Here is a 27,539-nt window from a genome sequence, read left to right on the forward strand (position 1 = left end):
CGGTCATGTCCAAATCTCTTAATATTAATATTTTATTGAAGTTTGAAATACTCCATTTACTTTGTTTGCTGAAAAATATTAGATAATGGAAAAAATTATTAGAAAATAAAATATTTTCCACTTTTTGGCTATCACACTAGAAAACTAGAAGAAGTAATTGGATTTATAAAAAATGTAAAAAAAAAATAGATAGATTTCTAAATATTTAGAAAAATGTTTTATTATTTTTTAAAATGTAAAACATATTTTTTTTTTTTTTTTTTGTATATTTTTACACTAAAAAATAAAAATAAAATATGAAAGCTTAAAATTATATTTTTTTTATTAAAAAAATACACTATTTTCCATGTATACGTGTATAGATTAAATTGGATAATCCCGAAAAGTTGCATAATAAGAGATATTGATATTTAGCGAAGAGTTTGATAAGGAGCCTAACACCTCAGCGTGGGCCATTGGGTTCACGGGGCCTTCATTTTCTAACTCCACACCTTCTTGTTTTGTCTACCGTACATTTGTCCATCTTTCTAATTTTAGCATTTAATCTAATCATTTTTCTATACTTTAACAATTTCAAAATGGAAACTTTTGTTCCCATTATATTATATTTAAAATCTTGTTATTTTAGAAAAATATATTTTGTAGAATGTTTTAGAGTTTATGTAGTAGTTGCATGATTAGCGGTTAATCATCGAATAAGCTCAAGACATTTCAACTATTCAATCATTTATTTGGCTAACTCAACTCAATTCAATGGTTTATGCTAATATTCAATCATTTATATCATTACTTATATGAAAAAAAATATAATGTTAGGCATCTTGACATATTTTTTAAAACTTCTTTATTAAGTTTTTAATATTTTAACTTATACACATAGTATTCCACCTGTTTGGTTTACATGCTATTGGGACTGTAATCGAGCCGAGCCTGTTCAAGTTCGACTGGCTATAAAATTAACGAGCTTGAGCCAGAGCCAAGCTTTTGGATTGCTCAAGCTCGGCTCAGCTCATTAGAAAATAAATAAGCTCGAGCCGAGCTTCGAGTCAAAATTCTCTTTGAATTTGATCCGTTAAGAAAATTATCTAACCATGAATTATTTGTGAGTAAAATGTTAATTAGATTTATGAAGTTTGCTCGCAAATAGCTCTTTAATTGTGTATATAAACAAGCTCACAAACAAAGTTCGTGAATACATAAAACAAGATGCTGACAAATAGTTCGTATATTGTTTGTGAACGAACTCATCTAATAGCAAATGAAATCATTAAGTTTAGATATTTGTGAACTAACACAAAACTATATAATTTTCTACAAAACTAAAATTTGTTCATAAATGTTCTAATCGAGCCTACTCACGAGCTTTCGATCCGAGCTTTGGTCTGTTCAAGCTCGGCTCGTTTGCGAACCGAGCTAGTAAATCATACTCATGAGCGGCTCCTTTACAAATCAAGCCGAGTTGAGCCGACAACCGATCCGTTCATGAGCAGTTCAGTACATTTACAGCCTCACCTGTTTACTTTTATGATTTGATATTTGCTACTGAAAAAGCAAGGATTCACTGCTTTTATTAAATACTACTTTTCATACCGTTTTTAATTAAATATATAAAACTCTTATTTTTAATATGAAAAGACAAATAAAAAATAAAAATGGAATAAACAAACAACCCTTCACCTATAATTACTGGACAACAATCCGATAAAGTGCATTTAAATTCTCTCCAAAAAGACTATAAAAAAAATTCACTAAAAAACATTTTAAATAAATTTTTATTTTGTACTTTAATTAATTTATTTTAATATGTACATAAAAGTTGTAAAAGAAATACTATTATGGCAGCCCACAGTCAGTCGGTCGATCTCCTTTAATTCAAGATTTAGTACCTCTAACATCAACTAATTAATTAATTGATGTACAAATTAGTTCATGTGACTAAATTAAAGCCATATCAGAAAATATTTTAGAAATACATCACAATGCAATTTTATTAGGAAAAAAATTAGTAATCCGCCTTGAGGCTGGTGGCATTCATCCCTTTCTTTGTGATTCTTTTTATTAGTGATGATTATAATAGGGTTGAACATTTTCTTTCCGTTAATTGTCTCATATTAGGACAAATTATTAGAAGCATTCGATTTCCCATGTTAAATTGAGAACCTCCCATATATATTTTGACACATGTAACATGAGCCTATATATATATATTATAAGAACTCTCACTATTTTAATTATTACACGGGCAGTGGCGGATCCAGGATTTGAGGGAGGGGGGTCAAAACTCTATGTAAAATTTTTTTAGACTAATGTTTGTAGCCAAGAGAAAAAATACCTCTAATTTTTTTGGTCAAAACCAATTTTACCCCTAATGTTTGTAGCCAAAAGCAATTTTACTCCTAACGTTGATAAATTTGAACAATTTCAGACACTATTATAATATACAGTCATTTTTTTCTTTATTTTGTACCAATTGCATATCAATTTGTTCTAAAAAAATATATAATGTTTTTTATAATTTAATAATAAAATTGGAGATTAATATTTATAAATTCGGTGAATTTTTAAATTTTTTTTTTTGTCTAATTCGTACAAAAGACAGTATATTTTTCTTATTTTTTTCACATCTCAACATATGTTTGTGATTTGTTACTGATAAAATAACGCATGTGTGAAGTGTATATGACAAGATTCATGACCGAGAAGACAGTTTAATGAGTTATTTCTCAAATTGACCCAATTTATCAACGTTAGGGATAAAACAGCTCTAGGCTTCCGATATTAGGGATACAATTGCACTATTTTAGACGTTAGGGGTAAAATTGCTCATGACCCAAAACGTTAGGGATAATTTTGCACATTAACTCTTATTTTTGGACTAAATTTTTTTTTTTTTTTAGGGATGAGGGGGGGAGGCAAATGCCCCATTTGACCCCCCTACATCCGCCCCTATATATGGGGTCACAATACACGTGTTCAAATGTGAATTGGAAGTCTTCCGAGTGACATGAAATACCCCATGCTTAATATAAGAACTCCTCATATTAGAGATGATTTATTTTCATTTTGTAACATTCTGGTCCAATATTATATAGATATTGTTTGCTTTGGTGCAAATCCAATATCTTAACCCTCACGGTTTTAAAATACATCTGCATGTATTGGATTCTCATCTTACTGATAATTCACGGTCACTTTCTTTCTATTTATGATTTGGGATTCAATTCATTTCTACTCCTATCACCATTCCTTAAAGTTACTCCCTGCTCAGATCTTTTACGACGTTACTCATTCCGAATCGGATCGTTATATATTTTTTATAATATTTTTATTTATCTTAAATGATATTTAAACCTAGAGTTATATTTGCTCTGAATGTGCCCATCTAATTAAGACGGGTCTCCTTTACGCTAGCCTCCAACTTTTAATTAAAAAACCATCACTCAGTAATCTTCTAATTAAAATTTATTGTATATATTAAAAAATTGAATTCAAAGTCTCCAGTCGAAGTAATTTGACTTTTAATTATTTAAGTCAAACTTGGATAGGTAGTATTTCAAAAATATTTAATTTGGTTTATTATAGCTGTGGACCGAATGTCACGTCTAAAAATAAAAACGAAGAAGGAAAATATATACACTCGAAATTATTGCTGGAATTATAGCTATAAAAAGAAGCCTATGGGGGCAAAGTTTATCTCCTTACATTAAAAAAAAAAAAAAAGTGACAAGTATGGTGGAGTAATATCAAAGATTTACATGCAATAAAAAGAAAAAGAAGATGCAAATCCAGTTGGACATGTGTCAAATGGCATGCTGACCAGGATAACTAACCATATTTTATATCCTTTACAATGTCATTATGTTGGGTTGGCCTATGACAATTCATTATCACTTGACACTTGTGAAAGGGTGAGAATTGGGTTATGTTATGGATAATCAAAATTAAAACAAATGTATAAAATTAAAGGAATATGTGATTTTATCTATTTGTAAGTACGTATCTTTTTATATAAGAGACGTCGTGAAAATGAGGGTGAGTCTTAGCGCAATAGTAAACGTTGTTGTGCTGTGATCAAGAGGTCACGGGTTTGAGTCTTAGGAGAGGCGTCGTGTTAAATAAATTGGCAGGGGAAGGCTTGCCCCAGTACACCCTTATGGTAGGACCCTTCCCCGAACGCGTAGTGCATTGGACTGCTTTTAAGACATGAAAATGCTTTTTTATAAAAAAAGTTGTGATGAGTGTAAATATGTGATTTCATCGATTTTTTTTTTATAAGAGAAGACGTGATGAGTGTAAGTTGGTGATGGTATTTTAGTGAATTCGTTGTCCTAAATAAAGAAGGGCAAAATGTGTATGACAAATTTTTCGGATTTAAGTTCGTCTATGTTAGATCCATTGGCTGATATTTTATTTCCAAGGAGAGTTTCCAATTTAACATTCATTATCGACGTTTTTTCAATGCTTCGAAGTACCCCAAAATACTATGTGGTGCTGACTTCTACAAGGATTGTCTATAATTTAATTTGAGGAGATACTCAATGGTGGATTGGCTCTAATTCAAATCTTAGCTTTTGATATGACAGTTGGGTGATGCCTTTTATTTCAGTACAATTAAATTTGCCTCGTAGTAATGCAGTTCTAGCTTCATATTTGGTTTTTAATTACTTTGCCAATGACATCTGGGCGGATCATAATTTTCTATCGGTCATAACGTGAAATATTGTGTTACAAATCAAAGGTGAGTTTGCGGAGGAGGGTTTTGCCTTTTGGAATATTTTACGGGATGAGAAATTTTTAGTTAAAGCCTTCTACAAGTTTTTGAGTCATTCTAATGATACAGTGGATGCTCAGATAGGCTTTCCCTCGTTGGAGGTTCCTACTGGGAAAGTAGAGGAGTTGATTCCAAAAAAAAAAATTCTGTACATTTGGAACTATTTTTATACTCTTTCAAATCATTCACATAAATATACTTTTTGGCAATTCACGCGAAAGTGCTTCAAGATCCATTCGATACTTGAAGAGTACTTAGTATCAATCCCCATTGTAAAAAGTTTTAGATTATTCTAACTCCACTCGAAAGGAAAAATTTGATCTTTTTGCAGTAATTCTCATGTTCCGACCTAAACCACATGTAATGACTTTAGTTACCTTCCCTAGATTAAGCATGACCCTAATTATGATGTGATATCCAATTGTATGTTGGCATTTGTTCTTCTTTTGACGTAGCTTATAGCATACCTAAAATTTCATATATTTTTCGAAGAGATTTTACCGCTTTATTCAAATCCAAAAGAGGAAGAAAATATTCTAATATAGCGGCACCGCCTAAATGGAATTAGATGGTGCTTTTAACCATGAGTTATTTAGATCTGTAAGATTTTTAAAGAGATGTTACCTATTTTGGTAAAAAAGAAAAAAAAAACTAAATCTAAGGTTGGTACGATATGTGGTTCAAAGAGACGGCTTTGGCCTCTTTTTGTGCAAGTTGTGTTATTTTCAGGATTGAAATTTTAGTTTTTAATTGTTGTGTTTTTCTAAGACAATCTTTAGTTTCTTGAAAGAGCAAAAAACAAGTTACAATTTCACGATCATCTACAGAAATTGAGTACAAATCAATGGCTTCTGTTATAACTGAAGTTCAATGACTGATATACATTTTACAAACACTCGAGTTATTACATCAACAACCTGTTCCAACTTTTTGCAACAATCTGGCTGCCATTTATTTAACAAGCAATTCTACCTTTCATGAGAGGACGAAATACATTGAGATCGATTGTCATTTTGTAAGAGAAAATTTTATAACGTACCTTCGTCCTTTGCATGTTTCTACTACAAATCAAATTATTGATGTCTTTGTAAAAGTTTTGCCCACAAAGCTTTTTTCAATCTATAATTGACAAACTTGGTGTACTTATTATTTTCATACCAGCTTGAAAGGTAACATAAATCGTAAAGAGTATTTTAGTTTTTCTAATTGATTAAGGGTATTATTATCTTTTGTATTTATATATAAAGAACTTTATGTTTTGTTCTAGGGTTAACTTTTCATTTTATCTTTCTATTGTTAATGTTTGATGTTACAATTAAATAATAATCAAATCGGTTTATTTTAATTTTCTATTAGATACGAATAAAATTGATCTTTTAAATTATATCCTTTCATAAATTTACATTTTTCTAAAAATGTTAGGACAAATTTGGATTTGTGTTTTAATTATTGAAAATCTTTGTCGTAAAACAACTTTAAGCTAAATGTTAAGTAGCGTAATTATAGGAGGATCAAGTGCTTGTCAGGTACAAAAAATTGGACTTTAAAGGAACAAGGTCGGGAGAGATCTAATCTTACAAAATTATTGCTATTACAACATCAATATGAATCTTCTTTTATTTTTATCCATCCAATTATTTAATCAATAAATAAATATTTAAAATACATAATTTTCATTTAAGTACAATTCTTAGTAGGATAACAATGGATGAAATACCCTAAAAATAGTCGTATCTTACTCTTATTTGTTTACCATTTATATTAGGATAAATAATTATAAAGTTCCTGTGTTTTTACTTAACTCACTAATACGTCCATCGTGTTATTATAAGATCTTTGGATTTTATCTTAATCACCCTTTAGTCCCTTTATGTATTTTTATAGATGAAGTACAAAACTGCTCCTAATTATACAAATAAAATAACTTATTTTCTAGTTTTCAAATTTAATCAAAATAGTTTTAATGAAATTTGTGTAGTATATGTGTACCGAGATTCTTGTGTATATTTTTTTTTTTTGGTAAGAGAGATTCTTGTGTATATTAATTATATAAAAGATATATTTCTTATTCTCTTAAAAAAATTACTTTTACAATATTTTATCATTCATTTTTTTAATGAATAAGTTCTACACTAATAAATTAAAATTTATAATTATATAAAAATTAATAAAACAATTAACTAATATTGGAGAGATTGTTATTATGAAAAAAAATAGAAAAAATAGATATTTTATTATTAAAACATATAGTAAAGGGTAATTTTCGTATTTTAAATTTTATTTAGTTTAATTTGACCATTCACTCAAATAAAAGGATTTAAAAAGTTGACGAAAATAAAAACCGATGGACTATATATCATTTCCAAAAACACAGGAACTAGCTAGTGTATTATGTAAAAATACGGAGACATTATAATTATTTACCCTTTATATTATATGTCCCGTTCTGTCCGTTTAATTTTTATTTTTTTAAATTTCATTCACATTCCAAATAATTTTGAGATATCAGTTAAATATTCATATCATCAAAATATAGAAGATTATTCAGGTAAGAAATTAATAATAATGTTAAATATTCATATCCACGGGCGGCAGAATCGGCAAGGTTGTCGCGGCTGGAGGCGGATCAAAGGGATATACGGGCGGCTGGGTTTTCTGATGCCGGGGGCAAGGCTCCCCCAATCTCGGGGGGAGATGTGGGGCGGGGGGTGCCTGGCGCAGGGCTATGCGCCGATAGTGCCGGGCACTGCCCAGGCGCTGCCGGCTCCTCGGCCGGGCAGTGGGCTGGGGCTGTCGGCGCAGTGCCTAGCGCGGGATCCTCTCCTCCGGGCAGTGAGGGACAGGCAGGGGCAACGGCGGGGAGGCAGGCTGCCTCGGGTCTGGATGTTTCTATTAATTCGGGAAGGGTGGGCGTTGAAGGAGTAGCTCATGGGAAGACGGTCTCCCCCAGACCTAGGGTTCAGATGAGCGAGGTTGGTAAAAACTCTTGGAAGGACACGGTCATGGGGGTGGCTGAGGAAGAGCCGATTTTAGAGGAAGTTTTAATGGTGGGAGAATCTGATGATATGTTCTCGGATTCTGATGAGGAAGATAATGGCCAGGAGGATCCTCTCTGTCCGGTCATTAGACTTTCCGCTGCAGAGAAGCGTGAGCTCGGAGAGAAGTGGAAGGTGTCTTTGATTGTTACTGTCCTGGGTAAGCGAATTAGTTTTAACTATTTTGCCCAAAGAATACAAGCGCAGTGGGCAAGGAAAGGTAAAGTCAGTAATACTGACCTGGAAAATGACTACTATGTCATTAAATTTACCAGGGTTGAGGATTATAATTCGGTTATCAAGGGAGGCCCATATATCATTTCCAATCATGTTTTGGCCTTATGGCCTTGGGTTCCTAATTTTAATCCTCACGACTGTTCGGTTAACAGGATCTTGACTTGGGTAAGATTCCCGGGCCTTCCCATTGAGTACTACAGTGAAAACTTTCTTAGTAAAATAGGAGGTTTGCTTGGTAAGGTCCACCATGTGGACAAAACTACAATTGGGGCCATTAGGGGTAAGTTTGCTAGGGTTTATATAGATGTTGATCTGGCTAAACCTTTACTTTCAAAGTTCTGTGTTCAGAATAAAGTGTTCTTCATTGAGTATGAAGGTTTACATAACATTTGTTATGATTGTGGCATGTATGGTCATTCTCATGAGGGTTGCCCTAAAGGGGAGAAGGTTGTTAAAGAGAGGGTTGAGAGTAGTGTGGGGATATCTGGAGGGAGCCAGGGGAACGAAGGGAACTTTGGTCCCTGGATGGTGGCAAAGAGGCCCGCTAGACATAGGAATCAACCTTCAGTGGTTCACAATCGTCCTCCTGATATCAACACAAATTCTAAGTCCCCTGCTTCTAAAGCTACTGTTATTCCAAATGTCAGGGAGAAGCCTGTCCTCAAAGCTAGGGAGGAGACTGGGGCTTCTTCAGTAGTCTTGCCTGGTTCCAGATTTAGGGCCCTGATGATTGAGAAAGTTCAAGAGTCGGACCAAGATGAGAATCATATGGATCAGAGCATGCCAGGATTGGAGTCTGTAGATCCAGTCGAGAAGGTGGTTGAATCTGTAAACCCGCTTTTTGTCTCTAAAGAAGAAGACCAGGGGGGACCCTGACCCTTGCAGCTAGAAGGATGAAGAAATCAAATGAGGTTAGTATTCCTGTTCCTGGTATTGATCCTGGGATTGGGAAATCTATGGGAGTTAACAAAACTAATATGAAAAAGCTTAAAGGAAAACAAAAAAGTGCCCTTAACACTTTGGCTTTTCCAGATAAGAGGGGGCCTGCGGGTACCTCGGGAAGGCTCTCAGGAGCCCCTAGTAAATACCTGGCTTAGGGTAGGGGTGTGGTCAGTTGTCCTCCTTTCTATGGATTTGTTATGTTGGAATGTTAGGGGTGCGGCTAGCAAGGCTACCCGTATCCATATTAATGATCTTATTAAGCAATTTAATCTATCTTGTTTTGCTCTTTTGGAAACTAAGATTAGTGGTGAGAAAGCAGATGAGGTGGTTAAGAAGTTTAAGAACTGGTACTGTGTTAGATCAGAGGCAACTGGCCGGGCTGGGGGGATTTGGCTTTTTTGGAGGCCAGATCGGATTCATTTTGATGTTCTTAGCATGGATAAGCAGTTCATTCATTGTAAAGTGAGTATTTCCGGTAAGACTCCCTTTTTGTTTACCCTTGTGTATGCCGACCCTATCTTGTCTAATCGAAAACGGCTCTGGGAGGTTCTCTATTCTATGAGTGTCAGCATTTCGGAGCCGTGGTTTATGGCGGGTGACTTTAATGATATCGCCTTTATGAGTGATCAGAGAGGGGGATCCAATCATTATGTTAATCGCTGTCTGCACCACAAGAATAGTATGGATTTATGTGGGCTTTCCGATCTGGGGGCTTCGGGTCATAAATTCACTTGGAAGCATAATAATACCTTTATTCGATTGGACAAAGTCTACGCTAATGTTTTAGCTCTGACTTCCTTCCCTAAGTGCTCTGTGTTGAACCTCCCGTTCCGTCATTCAGATCATTGTCCTATTTTGTTTAGACTGTTGAGAGGTAAGCATCCTAGGGGTAAGAGACCGTTCCGGTATCAGTTGGCTTGGGAGTCCCATCCTAAGTTCAAAGAGTTCGTTCACGAGAATTGGAAACCTCATTCGAATGTCCTGCAAGCTGCTGAAGGGTTCAGGAATAAGGTGCAGGGGTGGAATAGGAATGTGTTTAGGCATATTATCAGAAGGAAGAACAAGTTATTAAAGAGGATGGAGGGCATTCAATGCAGGTTGGAGGGGAGGTTTGATCATAGCCTGGAGAGCCTCCTCAGAACCCTTCAGAAGGAGCTGGAGGCTGTGCTTAGGCAGGAGGAGTTCCTTTGGTTCCAGAAGTCTCGGAAGTCCTGGATTAGAGATGGGGATCGTAATACCAGATACTTCCATCTTTCTACCCTGATCAGAAGGCAGAGAAATAGAATTGAGGCCATTAAGGATTCTAATGGGGATTGGGTTTATGAAGATGAGGTTATTTGGAACTTAGCCCTGGATTTCTACAAGGATCTGTTCAAAGAGGATCCTGTTCTTTTGGAGAGGGCTCACTCTATTGCTACCTTTCCTTTAATCAGTGAGGAAAGTTGTCAGGAGGCCTTTCAACCTATTTCCCGAAAAGATATTGACCAAGCTATCTTCAGCATTGGGGCTTCTAAAGCTCCTGGGATTGATGGTCTTCCGGCGGGATTTTACCATAAGCATTGGGATGTCGTGAAGGAAGGCATCTATAATTTTTATCTTTGGGGTGTTCAGTGGTTCGAAGGATATTGAGCTGGTTAATAGAACCCTCCTGGTTCTGATTCCTAAGATTGATAAGCCTTCTTTCTTTTTGCATATGAGACCTATCAGTCTTTGTAATGTTCTTTACAAAACTGTTACAAAGATTGTGGCTAATAGAATCCGTGGCATTCTTCCTGCGATCATTTGTCAGAATCAGGGTAGCTTTGTGCCTGGTAGACAAATTATGGATAATGTGGTGATCGCCCAAGAGATGGTCCACACGATGAAGATTAGGAAGGGGAAGAAAGGCATTGTGGCTCTGAAGCTGGATTTGGAGAAGGCCTATGATCGAATTAATTGGGATTTCTTGATGGAGAGCCTTGAGAGAGCTAGAATCCCGGACAGCTGGAGAAGATTAATTAAGGTATGTATTTCTTCTCCTGTGTTTCAAGTTATGGTCAATGGGGATATGTCGGAGGAATTTTCCCCGGGCAGGGGAATCCGTCAGGGGGATCCTATGAGCCCTTTCCTTTTTGTTATTGCTATGGAGAGGCTCTCTCACCTGATTCAGGATGCGATTGATAATGGGAGTTTCCACCCTGTGGCGATCAACAGCTTCTGTCCCCAGGTGACTCACTTATTCTTTCCTGACGATGTCCTTATCTTTCTTGAGGGCAATGAGGAGCAGTTGAGGGTCATTATGGGTATTCTGGATTGTTTTTGTTCGGCCTCTGGGCAGAAGCTTAATATCCAGAAATCTAGGATGATGTGCTCTAAGAATATGAATCAGAGAGTTTGTAAAAGATTAAGTGATCTCTCAGGTATTCCTCTTACTGATTCTCTTGGGAAGTATCTGGGCGTTCCCCTCCACAGTGAGCGTGTGTCTAAAGGCTCCTTCAAAGATACTTTGGATAGAGCTAATACGAAGTGTGCCATGTGGAAAGCCAAGGCTCTGTCTCTCGCTGGCCGCCTCACGTTAATTCAATCTGTTAATTGTGCTGCTCCCAATCACATCATGCAGGCTTGTAAGCTTCCGGATCCTGTGCTTAATGATCTTGATAAGATTAACCGTAGGTTCCTGTGGGGGGAAGCTGCGGAGGGCAGGAAGATCCATCTAGTGCCTTGGAGTGAGGTTTGCCAGCCTAAAGATTCTGGGGGTCTGGGAATTAGGAAAGCAAAGGACAATAATAAAGTTTTATTAATGAAACTCCTTTGGCGTATGTGGCAAAGCCCCTCCTCTCTTTGGGTTCGCCTCCTTTGTGGTAAGTATCGGAAAGACAAAATCTTCAGGGGCCCGAAAGAGAGAGTTGATAATTGTTCCTTCCTCTAGAAAGGACTTAGCGCTGTGTTTGATGAGTTCTGCTCGGGAGTTGGCCTGGAGGTGGGGAATGGTAAGTCCATTAGTTTCTGGTTTGATAACTGGATTGGGGATAAACCGTTAATTGAGGTGTGTTCTTCCCCCCCGCCTAGTGATATCCGCATCTGGAGGATTGCCGATGTGGTGGACTCGGAAGGGGACTGGATCTGGTCGAAGTGTGATACTTTCTTTAGCCTTGAGACTCTCTTTAGAATGCGGGGAGTGAAGGTGAGTAATCAAGAGGAAGACTTGGATAGGCATTGCTGGGCGCTGACTAACAATGGAGTTTATTCTTGCAAATCGGCCTTTGAAGCTTTCTCTCTCAACAGATCTGATCCTCCCTCGGATGTTTGGAAGTCGATTTGGGCCCTCAAAGTTCCTTACCGTATTAGGAGTTTCCTATGGCTGGGCGTTAAGGACAGGCTTCTTACTAATTCGGATAGGCACAGAAGGCACTTGGCTGATTCTGGAGCTTGCAGTAGATGCAGAGGCCATGTTGAGACTTTGTGCCATGCTCTTAGAGATTGCTCTAATAGTAAAGAGGTTTGGAGGAAAATTCTCCCACACCATATTTTCTCTTCCTTCATGGCCCATTCTGAGGTCGACTGGTTCTCTGATGGTATTAGTGGCAAGTTACTTCCATACATGGAGCATGGTGACATTTTCTTTGCTATTATCTGTCACCAAGTTTGGAAATGGAGAAACGAGGAGATTTTTGGAGATAAAACTGTATTTATGACAAACTTAGCGGAATTCTTCTCGAAAAAGCTTTTCTCTATTATCGATAGTTTCAAAGGAGAGTCCCTTGCCAGATCCTCTCAGTGTTGTGATGTCCATCTCGTTGGATGGAGCAGGCCAAGAGAGGGGGTTGTGAAGCTGAATACTGATGGTTCCTGCCTCAGTAATGGTAAGATTGCGGCTGGAAGTGTGCTTAGAGATGCAGGGGGGCCTGGCTTTCTGGGTTCTCCCAGAACTTAGGGTTGGGTTCTTCCTTCTCTGCGGAGCTCTGGGCTATTCTCACCGGAATCAATCTTGCTAATAGGCTGGGTATTAAGAGGCTCTCTGTGGAGTCTGATAATATGGAAGCCATCAAAATGATTTCTGAGAATCATTCTATGGGTCTTAACAGTCGCAACCTCATCAAAGCTATTAAAAGGCTTTGCTCCTCCTTTGAGTTCTTAGAGTTCAGTCACATATTTAGAGAGCAGAATCGAGTTGCAGACCGCTTGGCGGAGGCGGGCCATGAGGGGACGTTAGGTGTTACTACCCTTTCTGTTTCCCCTAATTTCATCTCTCCTCTTCTTTTAGAAGATAGGATTGGGGTTAGCTTTTCTAGGCTAATTCCTAGGTAGTTTGTTGTTGTTTGTTTTTTCTTTTCCTTTTCTACCAAAAAATAATAATAATGTTAAATATAGAAAAAATAGAAAATAAAAATAGAAATAAAATTGGGGTCAAATAAAGTAATAGGTGTCGTTTGGCAAACAACAATGTGAAAAGGCAAAGAGAGTAGGTAGTGATGATTAATTAGAAATAATTAGGATGTGATTAATTGTCACGCTATATATTTATATACAATATAGTTAGTTTCCTTAATAATACTATGTCCATTGATAAGCATGCAAGTATATGAGTGTTGTTGTAATAATCACATGCATTTCTCATCAAGCCAAAGCCAAACAAGTCCTTATTATATATCTTTATCATCCACAATTATTTCTTGTCTTTTTCATTATTTTTCTTGTTGGAATGTCAAGAACTCGAACTCCATTAATCATCACTCTTTTTTACATTATTCACTTCAGTCTTCAATCCACTCACTCACACTAATTTTTTTGGATGTCTTCCATTCAATTATTCTGATTTTTCTCTTTCTTTATATTCAATTAAATCATAAAGAGATTACATCTACATTTATGTATGTAGAGTATTTGTTAAGAAATATAGAAAAAATAGGAAAGGAATACAATAACATAAATGGTAAATCCTAATCTTAGATTTAGGACCCGTAAAACACTCTATCACAACCGTGCCGCCTTGAACGGTAAATCTTGGAATTGCTCGACAATATTGGCTAATTAATTATTCGAACAAACATATACCTAATATGTAATCGCTTTCGAAAAATATAATACCATACAAATTGAAAATCGATCTCAAGATGTTTGCTATGAGAGTGAAAAACTTGATTCATTATGAGATACGTAGCATTTAATGGAATTAAGTGTTCGAATAAATCTCGTTTTAGGATATGATCGGGATTTTGGATTTAGAGAAGAAAGTTGTTGAAAGTTTTAAACATGAAGTTTAAGGTATAAATTTCTCTAACCCTCCCAAATGGAAAATAATAGAAGTTACCTTAGAAAAATATTAATTTATACACCTCTAATCATAAAGGTTAAAATTAACTCAAAGTTCAACTAATTAAAGATAAAGAAATACAAATAGCTAGAGAGGTTTGTGAGAGATTAATACAAGATATATGATTAAGCCTTAATTATTAATTTGAGTTTTTAGTTAAATTGGTTTTATGACATGGTATCAGAGCCTCTTACACCAAACGGTTGAGAGTTTGAGTCCTGACAACTTATGAAATTAAAAACACATGATGAGAATGGGAATGGGTGGAGGATTGGACGCAATTGGGTGTAATTTATCCGATTAAAAAAATAGTCTGTCTTTATTATTCTTCACAGATGGATGTCATCTTTAATACCGTAAAACCTTTATAAATTAATAATCGATAAATTAAAAATTTCTTTAAAATAATACTTTTTTTTGGTCCCGACTTGGATCAGCTCAAAAAATGATCAATTTTAATAAATTAATAAGATAATAATTGTTTGGAACAACCCTTTATAAATACATTGTTTTATTATCTCTATAAATTAATAATTTCTCAAATACATATGTCAAGTATATAGATATATATTTAGGATAATTTAGCAAAATATGACTCTATAGTACTTTTGTTTTTTCTTGAAATTTAAATCTAGTTGAATTTCAACTCTAACTATATTTTCAGTGCATTTAAAATTTCTAGGGTACCTTTGTTAAATTGTAACAAAAAAATTGTAAAAAGTGGTTGATGTTATAATTGCTTCATCTCTTCTGACAGGTCCAAAGTTACTGAATCATCACCAACTTCATCTTCCACTTTATCACTTTATAAATTAATAATTATTAATTTATTGATTAATTAATATCTTTATAAATTAATAAAAGTTTACGTTCTCGACATTATTAATTTATAGAGGTTTTACTGTATTGAAAAACAAAAGGTCAATTAATAACTGATGAGGACAGCTCTACCACCAACGCAATGCGAGGAGCCGAAACAACGAATAGGGCATAACCAGCGTGACACGCCGTGTCACTTTCAGCACGACGTGTTACTCGGCGTACCACTCAGCTTGTCGTGTGAAGAGATGGCGAAACAACTGTAAGAAACCAGAATTGGCTCACACGCCATGTGAGTCATATGGCACGACGTGTGGTCCATTGAGATGCCTTCTCCGCCAAGCTGATCTGAAGGGGGACAAGAGCTGTCATCATTTTATTTACTATTTTACCACCACACTATTTACTGTGCCGCCATTAACTCTATTTTCCTTATTACCAGTTACGCCAATTACCTCATTCTATCCTTATTCTCATCTTCTTTAATAGTAACCCTAGTGGGGGTATATTAACATCTTCACCTAACCTAAGGGGAAGGTATATAAGAGCATCAGTAATGGTTAATAACAACCATTGTTATTTGTGTGGGGTTAGTAATAAAGACAGGTAATATGCCACTAGGAGAGGTTGTTTTTTAAAATATTGTTGGATAAAAAAATTATTAATTAACTAAAGGGACCAAAATTGTAATTAACCAAGGGCTAAATAACATTTTTTATCCATAAAGAATGATCTCTGTATAAACCACGCCTAGCACATAACGCGCCAGATCTGGCACGTGCATGCCACGCGCCAAATATGTTGCGTCTATGCTTGACGTGACTTGCAAACACATTTATTTTGGATTTTTTGGGAGTAAATACTGTTTGTTACCAACAGAGGTAACAAACCTAAATTAGTGGCATTGAAGTAACAAAGTCCCTAGTGGGTAGTTGTTACTTTGCCCACTTTTTTTTTATAGTGAAACTGAGTTTCAAGGAGGGAAGGAAGAAGGTTAATCCCAACTAGGTTGGCACCAACCAAGCAACCAAACTCCGACCAAGAAACCAAAAAGCTTTATTAAAAAGAAAAAAGAAAAGTACAATACAATCAAGGCAAATGCCTACTTAACAAAGCGAAAATACTCTGTCCTATTTGCATCTCTAAACACATTATTAGAGCAAAAATAAGGAAAAGAGTTCCACCAACAGTCAGAGCTAGCTGTGATAGCAAACTTGGAAAGACAATCAGCAACTGCATTTCCTTCCCTAAACACATGAGAAATTCGAACTGCACGAGTACGAATAATGTCAAGACAAATCAACCAATCCGAAAGAAGGCTCCAATGAACATTTCTCGATCTCGATTTCAGTAACTTAGTAACAACTAAATCATTCCCATTAGGGATGCTTTAAGCTTCTTATTTTGTAATGGATACAACTTTTGATGAATATGAAATTATTGTTTACATTATTGAGAGCTTTTATCTTGTATCTGGGATGAACTCTTTCAAACTTTAGTTTGAGAAGAAATATCTTTATGGATTTACGATTAAAATCTTCAACTTGAGACCGATCCGTATCAATAACAATAAGAAAAATCAAAATCTAAACATCTTTATCTTGCGAATAATTAAGATAATTAGATTAAGATTAAGATTAAGATGACAAGTATCATTAAGGATAGAAATAACATGAAATCTCTAAATTTAGATTTCAATTTTCAACTGGAGAAGTTATAGTTAATATATCTCAATCATTTAGTGAAAAATTAATAATTGAGACATTATTTAATAAATAAATGATGAACTTTCAAAAATGAAATTCTAATAATTAATGGGTGATCACAATACATAGCTCTTCTAAATTGAAATTCAACTTAATTAAAAAAAAATCTTGATCTGGAGAGAGATATAAAAATGTATAAACAGAAAATATTTTTGGAAATAAAAAAAATCAAAAAAAGCATGACCTGTGCTTGAGAGATACAAGTTTTGCTTGTGAATCGTGATAATGGTTGATAAGGACAATCGCCAATTACTAGGAACATGGAACTAATTAATAATTCCTAAAATGTTATTCACGTCTGTTAAGATAATTTATAACACAGTACATAAAATAATCAGTTACAGTCATACATTATAATATATGAAAAAATATATAGCGGCAGAGTTTATCTTGTTACGTCCTAAACAATTAAGAATATATAAGTACATATGATTATAGTTTTGGTTAATTTAATTAAATAGGGCAGTATTATTAGAAGGATTAAATAGCAAGCAACAATGAAGCTTTCCACATTCAGATTAATTAATTAGTGTAAACAAAGAATATGGAATAATGTAACAAATACGTTTATGGTTTTTGGAAAAGTATCAATTTACGCTCCACCACGTACAAAATAATATTAATATAGTCTTAATGTTTAAGAAATGGTACCAATTTAGATCTCGATAACGAAATGAGACACGTTATTGATATTACTCCGTTAAGTTCTGTCAATCATACGTGAGGGAGAAATCAGAACTTAACGGAATAATAGGAATGACGTGTCCAATCCATTCTCGATGCCTAAATTGATATATTTTTTTAAACGTTAAACCTATAATGATACTATTTTATACGTGGAATCTAAATTAATACTTCCAAAAACCATAAGCCTATTTTGATACCTTATTCCTATAATCTAATGTTTTCGGAGAGTGTTAATATCGTCTTAATATAAAAAATTATCGCTCCTCCTTGCCTTCTTCTCTCTCTTTAAGGAGGAAGAATCCTATCAACATGTTAGATTTATTGTAATTTTTCTTTATTATATTTCTTTTTGGTCAGTGTTTATATATTTTATTGGATTTCTTTATCCGTTTGAATTGTATTTGTTCTTCATTATTCTACTATTTATATCTTTTCTGGATTTAGCAAGAGCGGAAACGATTTATTTTATACGTGGATCAATATATCTAAGTGGTTGCAACAAAAGAAATGACTCAAATCTGAATGTTCAAAATGACCTAAATGATGAAGATTCGATTGCAGTTGTTTTTCTACGGATTTGGATTTTAATGAAGTATATATTTTATTGTTTTTCGGTATATTTTGCTTTTTTTGTGACTTTTTATGCTATTTGTAGTCATTTTCATCCCACTGTAGATTTTATAAGATTTTTTACATTTACTGTTTCTTGTTGTACTCGTTCTTTTCATGTCTAATAAAAACATATACATTTTTATAAAAAAAAAATATCGCCTTAATATAAAAAAATAATAAAAATAATAAAATAGTTTTATTTTATTTTTTTATATAAGGGAGAGCTCAAAGACAAATTTCTAAATTAAAAACCATTTTTTTAATTATTTATTACCGTATAAGTATATTTACAGTGCCCAAAAGATGAAGAATAAAGAAGAATAAAGTTGGAGCTTATACAGCTGATGGACTTAGGCAGGAAACAAATGGCCGCACATCTTAATGTATGGGTGCATCTATTTTGTCCCTTTGAATTGATCCTCTTGAATATGTGTATATCTATTGACTTTTTCATAAATATTTAAATTAATATTACTATACATTATAGATATCAATTTTGTGGAAGGAAAGAAAAAACATAGACATATAATATAAAAGAGTACGTACACGAAATAATTTATTTAGAATATACAATTTGACTGTTATCTTTAAATTCATCAATTCGTTGCATATCCACTCAATTATTTACTTAAATATACTATTACATTTATTATTTTGCTGATTCTATATAGAGTAGAGGTGTATTTGGCCAACCTTTTTTAATTATAATTTTAGCTATCACATCTGGAGTGTCATTCGATATTGTGTGCCGCATCACAAAACTAAGAACAACTGTTACTTTCTGTGCCGCTGATGCCCGTTCGAATTCGTAAATAAATCGAGTTTAAATATGAAAAAATTCAATTTGAAAGTTCGCGAATAGGTTTAGTTGTAGATTTATAAACAAATTCATAAACAAACTCGATTATATAATGTACAAGAATAAACTCGTAAATAAGATTGATTTGATATATTTTTTAATAATAGAATATGATATAAGTGAAGTCATGTGCTAATTAGTTTCTATAAGAGAATATGATAGGGAGAGATGATATTTCTATTTTGTATCTTCTTATTCTCTTAAGGAAATTAGTTCCTATAGAGAGAATATGATATAAGTGAAGTCATGTATTAATTAGAATTATGAGGGGATTATATAAGTAAGAATTCAGAGAACCTTATGAATGTGGTATATATTTGTTGTACTCTATTTACTTTATGCGTTCTTTGAGAGAATAATGACTTAGCCATTAGAGAGTCTCTAGCCAGCTATCGACATCTCTCTCATTTTGCAGGAAATAATTGGATACGAAGAAAGAGAGGAACATTCCACCACCAAAAAGTGTACATAGTTTATCATTAGTCAGTGCACATAGAGCTGAGAAATCACCATGACTTCATCGGCTCTCTAAACAACAACTATTAGTAGAGGGTCTAACAACGAAAAAGTCATTGGTGATACTCCCAATAGTGAAATACTCGTTGTCACACCAACGAAATCCATCAACAAGTTCTTGCATAGAGTTGCTTCCATCCTAAACCAAGATAGCCACCTAGTTGAGTAAAGTGAATGATTCCTTTCAAATACTTGTCATTGTTATGGCTGCAATAAGGGTAACCCCATCCAAATTCCAACTAGGGTTAGCATCAGCGGAACCAGTTTGAATCCAAGAAACTTGTTCCCTAAAACACTTGGAAGAGTATCAGAAAACCTAAACGGAGAGCACATCACGACAATGGATGGAAGATATGTCGATTCTTACTTAGGGATGATAATGGGAGGAGAATTTAAAATATGTCGATCATTTTTTGCTATTTCAGATAGTAAGTCATCAAGTAACGTAACAACCATATTTAAAATAACTTACTTTTTAATATGATATGGTTTCCCCACACATGATAGCAAAAAACAAATACTTTTCCAATGCTATATAATAGTTTCAAGCAATTGAGTTGAGTAAATAAAAAAAACAATTTTTTTTTGTCATATGGATGTCATGTCATACGTAAAAGTTAATCATTTCTAACGTGACTAACATGTCACTATTTTGGTGTTTTTTTCAGTTTGAAATGACCAGAATGATTTTATTGAAATAAAAAAAACGCAATTACTTTATTGAAACAAAATGAAATTTAGTAACCTTTTTAAAATTTACCACAAACTTAAGTGATCATCGGTACAATTTACCTTTCTATTTATAAATATGTGAAACTACACAAGTTTCTTTATATTTTTTCAGTTTCTTTTTATCCAAAAGTAGTTTTTTCCATGATGAATGCATCCAGTCGACTACATATGTGGAGATGGAGAGAAGTCGAGCCAAGGGAGGCAACACGTCTAAGGAAATAGATGAAAAATCGTGTGAAAAACAGTGCTCACACGGCGTGTCAAACAGGCACACAACGTGTGGCCCCAAGTGAAGCAACAAGAAGTATCACGAAAACACCCACACGACGTGTGACAAGAAAATGAGATCCTATAAGTTTTCTGATTAATCCACATGGCATGTGGCTTTACTTAACTAGCAAGCTCTTACCTTCTTCAACTTTCTCTTATTTATAATTTTGTCACATTTTATTTACAACTCATGTCATCAGCTTATTTACAAGTTTGCCATTCATTTACCCTCATTCAGTTTTACCCCTTTAAGCTTTATCTAATTAGCTATATGTATGTAGCTTTATTTAAGTTAAAGGGTGATATAAATTAATCTCTTTCTTTGTAAGAAATTAAGTTTTTATCAATCAAAAATATCTCTTTGAAAATGTTCTTAGGGTTCATCCCTCTTAATAATGTGAATTTCTAATTCTTACGAGTTTAACTCGTGAATATTAAGAGTTTCACAACCCCTTCAAGTTTAGATTGAGAATATCTTTGATAATTTATCTGTATCATTTCATCCGTGGATCTAGATAAAATTCACTAAACCAAATTCATTTTTTTACTTTTTTTTTTTTTTTTTTGTAATCATTGATTCTAATGTCTCAATTGATTTCTAACCTTACTTATTCAAATATTTAAAACACACAATTGATTAAGCTTCAATGTTTTAACTTATCACAAGTTAGGAGTCAATTAACTATATATAATCACAAATTATTGGTGTAATGTTGTAATCCAAATGAGCTACAAGATAATTATGTAACCTTAGTTATCTAATTAATTATAATTAACAATGCTTGCAACATATATATAATTGAAGAAAGGAACACATATGCACACAACCTTTTTTGTCCCATAGTGAGAAAGTGTGTGTTGTAAACACCCCATAAAAGAATGCTTTCACTTTCACATAATTGTTAGCCGATTTCTTCATAAACTTGGAACTATCGATGGCTTCATATTAAAAAATAAAAAGAATGATGAAAATAGTTTGAAAGGTTGGCATAGCAAATGCACATTTGGCAACACATTATTTATTTCTTACCAAACCCAAAAGGATTTTATTTAATTAATCAATTTCCTTTTTTATGGTTATGGTAATGGAAGAAGGGATTTGTGTTCCACCAACTCCACATCTTATAAACCTTATCCAAATACTAAAACTACCATTTTTGCCTTGTCCAATCTCATCCATGTTTGTGGTGTTTTTGTTTTTGTTTTTGTTTTTAGGGAAAAGGATAAGGTTTAATTAAATTTGCTTCTAATGTGTTTTGATATGAAAGAAATGATGAATTTTGTTTTCAATTTTTTCAATTTAGAGTAATTTTAAGTTCAATTAACAATGAAATAATTTTGAATCCAAGATATGATGGAACTCATAAATCTAAGACTTTATCCATGATATGGTAAATAAGAAAGTTAAACTTTGAGTTATATCTAGCATATATAAACTCAGCATGTGACATTTATGAGATCTGAATAAGCATGCGAGGATTGAGAACACATTGCACCTACATAGCCAAATTGGACAATACGATTCTGTATTATAGACATTGATTCAGAAAATCTCAAAAGACTCAGTCAAAGATCCATCTGTTATAGCAATCACGCTCGATCCCGTGAATCACGAATGTAGCAGGCTTAAGAGATATTAGACCCCGATATACCAACGAATGGCACGTAGCACGTCCCGCTCTTAAACTCATAACCGTCTTCTACATGTCGATCATAGTATAAATAAAGTAACTTCAACATAAGATTGAGTACTTCATTCATTCACTAATATATATACATCTTAACTTTGATTTACTGTTGTGTTCATCCTCAAGTTTTACCTCAAACTGACTTAGGCATCATAGCGGGTTAGCCGGACAATGACCCCTTTTGACCGTGTTTCTGACCAATTACTAGTTTCCAAGTGGACTTTCAGAATTCAACCATATTAAATTGGTGCGGAGCATGAAAAAAACACAATAATGACAAGCTTAAGTAGTTCCATCCAATTTCCATCCTCTAGTGCACTCCCTACATTCGGAGTTCAGGTCGTGGGAGAAGAAGAAGCACGATGAGAGTTTCAGGCCGATCAAGACCTAGCTCTAGAAATGGAGGAGGACACTAAGGACCTAGACCCCCAACAATAAAGGATCATAGGCGCAATCTCCTGATGATTGGCAAAAAAACCTAGGATATGTCCATGACGTTGTTAGCATCATGCGACAAGAGCACGCCATCCAAATGACTGAAGTTAAAGAGAATACCAACTGCTCGACTAGACACCATTTTGTCTGAAGCTGTTATCGTCATTGATATGGATCACCAAGGGATTGGGTAAGGGATTCAAGCGCACAGTTGAAGAAGGGAAAAGAAGACTCCCCAATAAGCCCAGATCCTAAACTCCCCTACAAGGAAAGAAAACAATACCAACAAGCAGTCCCTTGAAAGATCAGCTAGGTTAGAGAAGAAAAGTGACCTCCCAAATACAAATTAAAGAAGAACCCGACACATATCTTCCGAATCCCGATCCGTCAACTAAGAAAGGGTAGTCGAACCTAGGACCTGAGATCGATGGGCATCCAAAGAAAGGAACCTCTCGGTAAAAGGCGAGCAATCCGAGGCCAAGTTTAAGGCGATCCAAAAGGAAATGAATAAACTCAAAAGCATAATTGATGAAGTAGGGATCAGCTTGAAACATCTTAACCTAATTGATGAAGTAGGGATCAGCTTGAAACATCTTAACCTAATAGAGGTAGAAATACCATTATGTAGGAAGATCATGAACGAGTCCATACCGAAGAGGGTTCAAATATATGTTGCTAAAAGAGTATGACGGGACAACAAACACAACTACTCATATAAAAAAAACTTCAGACGGGCTATGTATACTACCACGACAACTAACAATATGATTTGTGGCATATTCCCTATTATCCTAAAAGGTGCTTCCTCTTACTGGTATGAGCAGCTCGGTACCGAGATGATCACCAGCTTCAAGCAGATGTCAAGGCTCTTCACTGACCACTTCGTAACGTCCATTCCCGAAAGCAACATAATATGAGATCTCAACTACCTAGTCGATCATGAAAGAGAGACCCTCAAAGACTACATGGAAAGATTCCAGTAAGAAGCCATTCAGGTTAAGGTACTGAATGTGGAAGGGGCGATCGGCATCATGACTGCCAACTGCCTCAACAAAGAGCTATCCCGAGAGCTAGCCGCCAATAGGTCCCAAACCTTCAAGAACTTGATAACTTAGGCAAGGGAATTCTATAGATAGGATGCCCACAAGTTGAATCCTCTACTGAGTGAGAAGGCTGCCCCCACCAGCAAACAGCCCAAAATGGCAGGGACTGAGACCGAAAAAAATCATGAGAGCACTCGGAGAGATCAATGATATCCCTGAATTCTCCTATAGAAAAAGTCTTACACTGGGTAGAGAGGAACATGGTATGCATCGTCTACCTTCAAAAGTTGAAGAAATGGGCATAATAATAAGGACTGCTGCAACTTCTAGAAAGTGAAGGGTATGACAGAGAAGACTGCATGAAGCTCATCAGTGAGCTGGAAAAGTTGGTACTTAAGGAAATCTAAACAAAATGACTCAATTTATGCATGCCTCAGACTATTCTTTATTAGCAAGGTGTTAAATGTTTACTCCAATATTTGCAACTCATCGAATGTCACAACATCTTCTTTCATTGTCGGTCTCCTCACATTCTTCATTGTTATACCAATGCCAATTGGGCCAACAATATTGATGATCGCAATTCTACCACATGTTATCTTATTTACTTGGGCCAGAATCTTATATCCTAGAATTCTAAAAAAGCAACATTTTGTTGTATGGTCCTAACTCATGCCAAGTACCATGCTCTTACCAATGGAGCTTTTAAAGTTTGCTAGTTACAATTATGCTTCATGATATTGGTTTGTTAGTCCTTCGGCCTCCTTAACTTCACGTGACAATCTTTCTACCACTTATCTGACTGTTAATCCAGTTTTCCATCAACATTGCAAACACATTGAAGTTGACTTATTTTTAATTCAAGACCGTGTTTCCAAAGCACTTTTTCATGTTCACTATGTTCCTACTGCAGATCAAACCACGGACATTCTCGCCACACCTCTCCTCAATGGTCGATTTAAATTTCTTCGAAACGAGTTGAGTCTTTGTTCGAAATTTGCTCAATTTGAGGAAGGGTGATAGACAATATTGTAAATCATGTATGGAAACTTAGGGCCCGTTTGTTTTACCTACTGTTTGCTGTTACGATTTGCTGTTTGCTGTTGCTGCTTGCTGTTGCTAGTTACTGTTTGCTGTTACGGTTTGTTGTTTGCTGTTGGAAAAGGTTGATTTTCCAAAAAGCATAGATTCTCTGCTTTTGTAAAAGGCTGCTTTTCAGATATAAAAAGCAAACAAGGGGTCACTAACCAAACACATAATGCTGCTTTTCAAGTGTAAAAGGCAAACAAAAATGTCACTAACCAAACACCAAAAACTCTACATTTCGAACTGAAAAGGCAAACCGGAGCACGAAAAAGAGCACCCAAACACTCCCTTAATTTGCAAAAGTAGCTAGCAAAAGCTTGCAAGTTGTTATTAAAAGGGTTAAGGTGCAAAAATACCCCTAACGTTTTGGGTCAGGAGCAATTTTACCCCTAACGTCTAAAATGGTGCAATTTTGCCCCTAACGTTTGTAGCCAAGAGCAATTTTACCCCTAACGTTGGTAATTTGGGTCAATTTCAGACAATATTATAAAACACATATATTTTTGTTCATTATTTTGCACCAATTGCATATCAATTCATTCTAAAAAAAGGATTTCATGTTTTTTATAATTTAATAATAGAATTAGAGATTAATATTTATAAATTCGATGAATTTTTTGAATTTTTTTTGTCTAATTCGTAGAAAAGACAGTATATTTTTTTATTATTTTTTTATTTTTTTCACATCCCAACATATGTTTATGATTTGTTGTTGATAAAATGATGCACATGTGAAGTGTAGATGATAAATTCATGACCGAGAAGACAGTTTGATGAATTATTTCTGAAATTGACCCAATTTATCAACATTAGGGGTAAAATTGCTCTTGGCTACAAACGTTGGGGGTAAAATTGCACCATTTTAAACGTTAGGAGTAAAATTGCTCCTGACCCAAAACGTTAGGGGTATTTTTGCACCTTAACCCTTATTAAAATGGTAGAATGCGTGGAGATGTGAGAGATTAAGAACCTTATTGCTATACTTATTATTGTTGTGACCTACCTTTCTCGCTAATTCACCAAAATGTAGTAGTAGATACAACTTACAACATTATAAATATATTATGTATCCATCTTAATTAAAACAATTATTATTATTTTGAAATATATATATATGCTTCAATTCTTTCAATGGAATTATAAAACAAAAATGTAGTATATCTTACATCTCTGGCTTTGTTTTTTCAGTACTTACATTTCAAGCATTCAAAGCTAAAACCCACTTTCATAATATTTCTCCAGGTAATTTAAGTTTTTTTTTTTTTTTTGAAATAAGAAGTAATTTAAGGTAAATTAGTAATTTTTATCATAATATCAAAATTAGTATAATCTAATATTTGATCATCAGATTTTCGTTTATATATATAGCAGCCACCACGTTTTCCATGTTGTTAAGGCGGGCTAGCTAACTAAATTGGAATTCCAATTGTTAGATAAGTTGAGCTTAATTTTCTCTCAATTAAAAATATTAATTATATATAGAAAACTGGACCATATACATTTTCTTTGCTATTATCTGTCACCAAGTTTGGAAATGGAGAAACGAGGAGATTTTTGGAGATAAAACTGTTTTTATGACAAACTTAGCTGATTTCTTCTCGAAAAAACTTTTCTCTATTATCGATAGTTTCAAAGGAGAGTCCCTTGCCAGAGCCTCTCAGTGTTGTGATGTCCATCTCGTGGGATGGAGCAGGCCAAGAGAGGGGGTTGTGAAGCTGAATACTTATGGTTCCTGCCTCAGTAACGGTAAGATTGCGGCTGGAGGTGTGCTTAGAGATGTAGGGGGCGTCTGGCTTTCTGGGTTCTCCCAGAATTTAGGGTTGGGTTCTTCCTTTTCTGCGGAGCTCTGGGCTATTCTTACTGGAATCAATCTTGCTAAAAGGCTGGGTGTTAAGAGGCTCTCTGTGGAGTCTGATAATTTGGAAGCAATCAAAATGATTTCTGAGAATCATTCTATGGGTCTTAACAGTCGCAACCTCATCAAAGCTATTATAAGGCTTTGCTCCTCCTTTGAGTTCGTAGAGTTCAGACACATTTTTAGAGAGAAGAATCGTGTTGCTGATCGCTTGGCGGCGGCGGGCCATGAAGGGACGTTAGGCGTTACTACCCTTCCTGTTTCCCCTAGTTTCATCTCTCATCTTCTCTTAGAAGATAGGATTGGGGTTAGCTTCCCTAGGCTAATTCCTGGGTAGTTTGTTGTTTTTCGTTTTTTTTTTCCTTTTCTACCAAAAAAAAAAAAAAAAAAAAAAAAAAAATTACTTCTCATATATATTATATTCTAATTAAAAGAGGCTTCAATAACAATAATTTTGTGCGAAAGTAATTTGTTAATTATATTATGATGCCAAGATAAATCGTAGTTGTGAAACTTTACATGACTTGTGATTTTTGTAACCTCTATTTTTATTACTAGTTCTATCTACGTACATGTCATTATCCATTTTACACTTAATATAAACCTACCTAGATATAGCTTAAATGTTTTTTTAAATATAAGGATATTCTACCAATTTGGAAGATTCTTAGTAGGGATGGCAACGGGTAGTGTAGCCGCTGGTACCCGGCACTACCCGACCCTAATGGGATTACCCGTACCCTGTATAAAAGGGTATGGGATTAAAATAATTACCCGTTATGGTAATGGGACGGGTATGGGAATACCCCCAGGGTACCCGGTACCCGTTACCCGTCATAATTCTTTTATATATTAAAAAAATTATTTTTTTTAGATGTAATATTTGAGATTTT

The sequence above is a fragment of the Euphorbia lathyris genome, chromosome 1 (genome assembly GCF_963576675.1).
Source record: "Euphorbia lathyris chromosome 1, ddEupLath1.1, whole genome shotgun sequence".
Classification (NCBI taxonomy): Eukaryota; Viridiplantae; Streptophyta; class Magnoliopsida; order Malpighiales; family Euphorbiaceae; genus Euphorbia; species Euphorbia lathyris.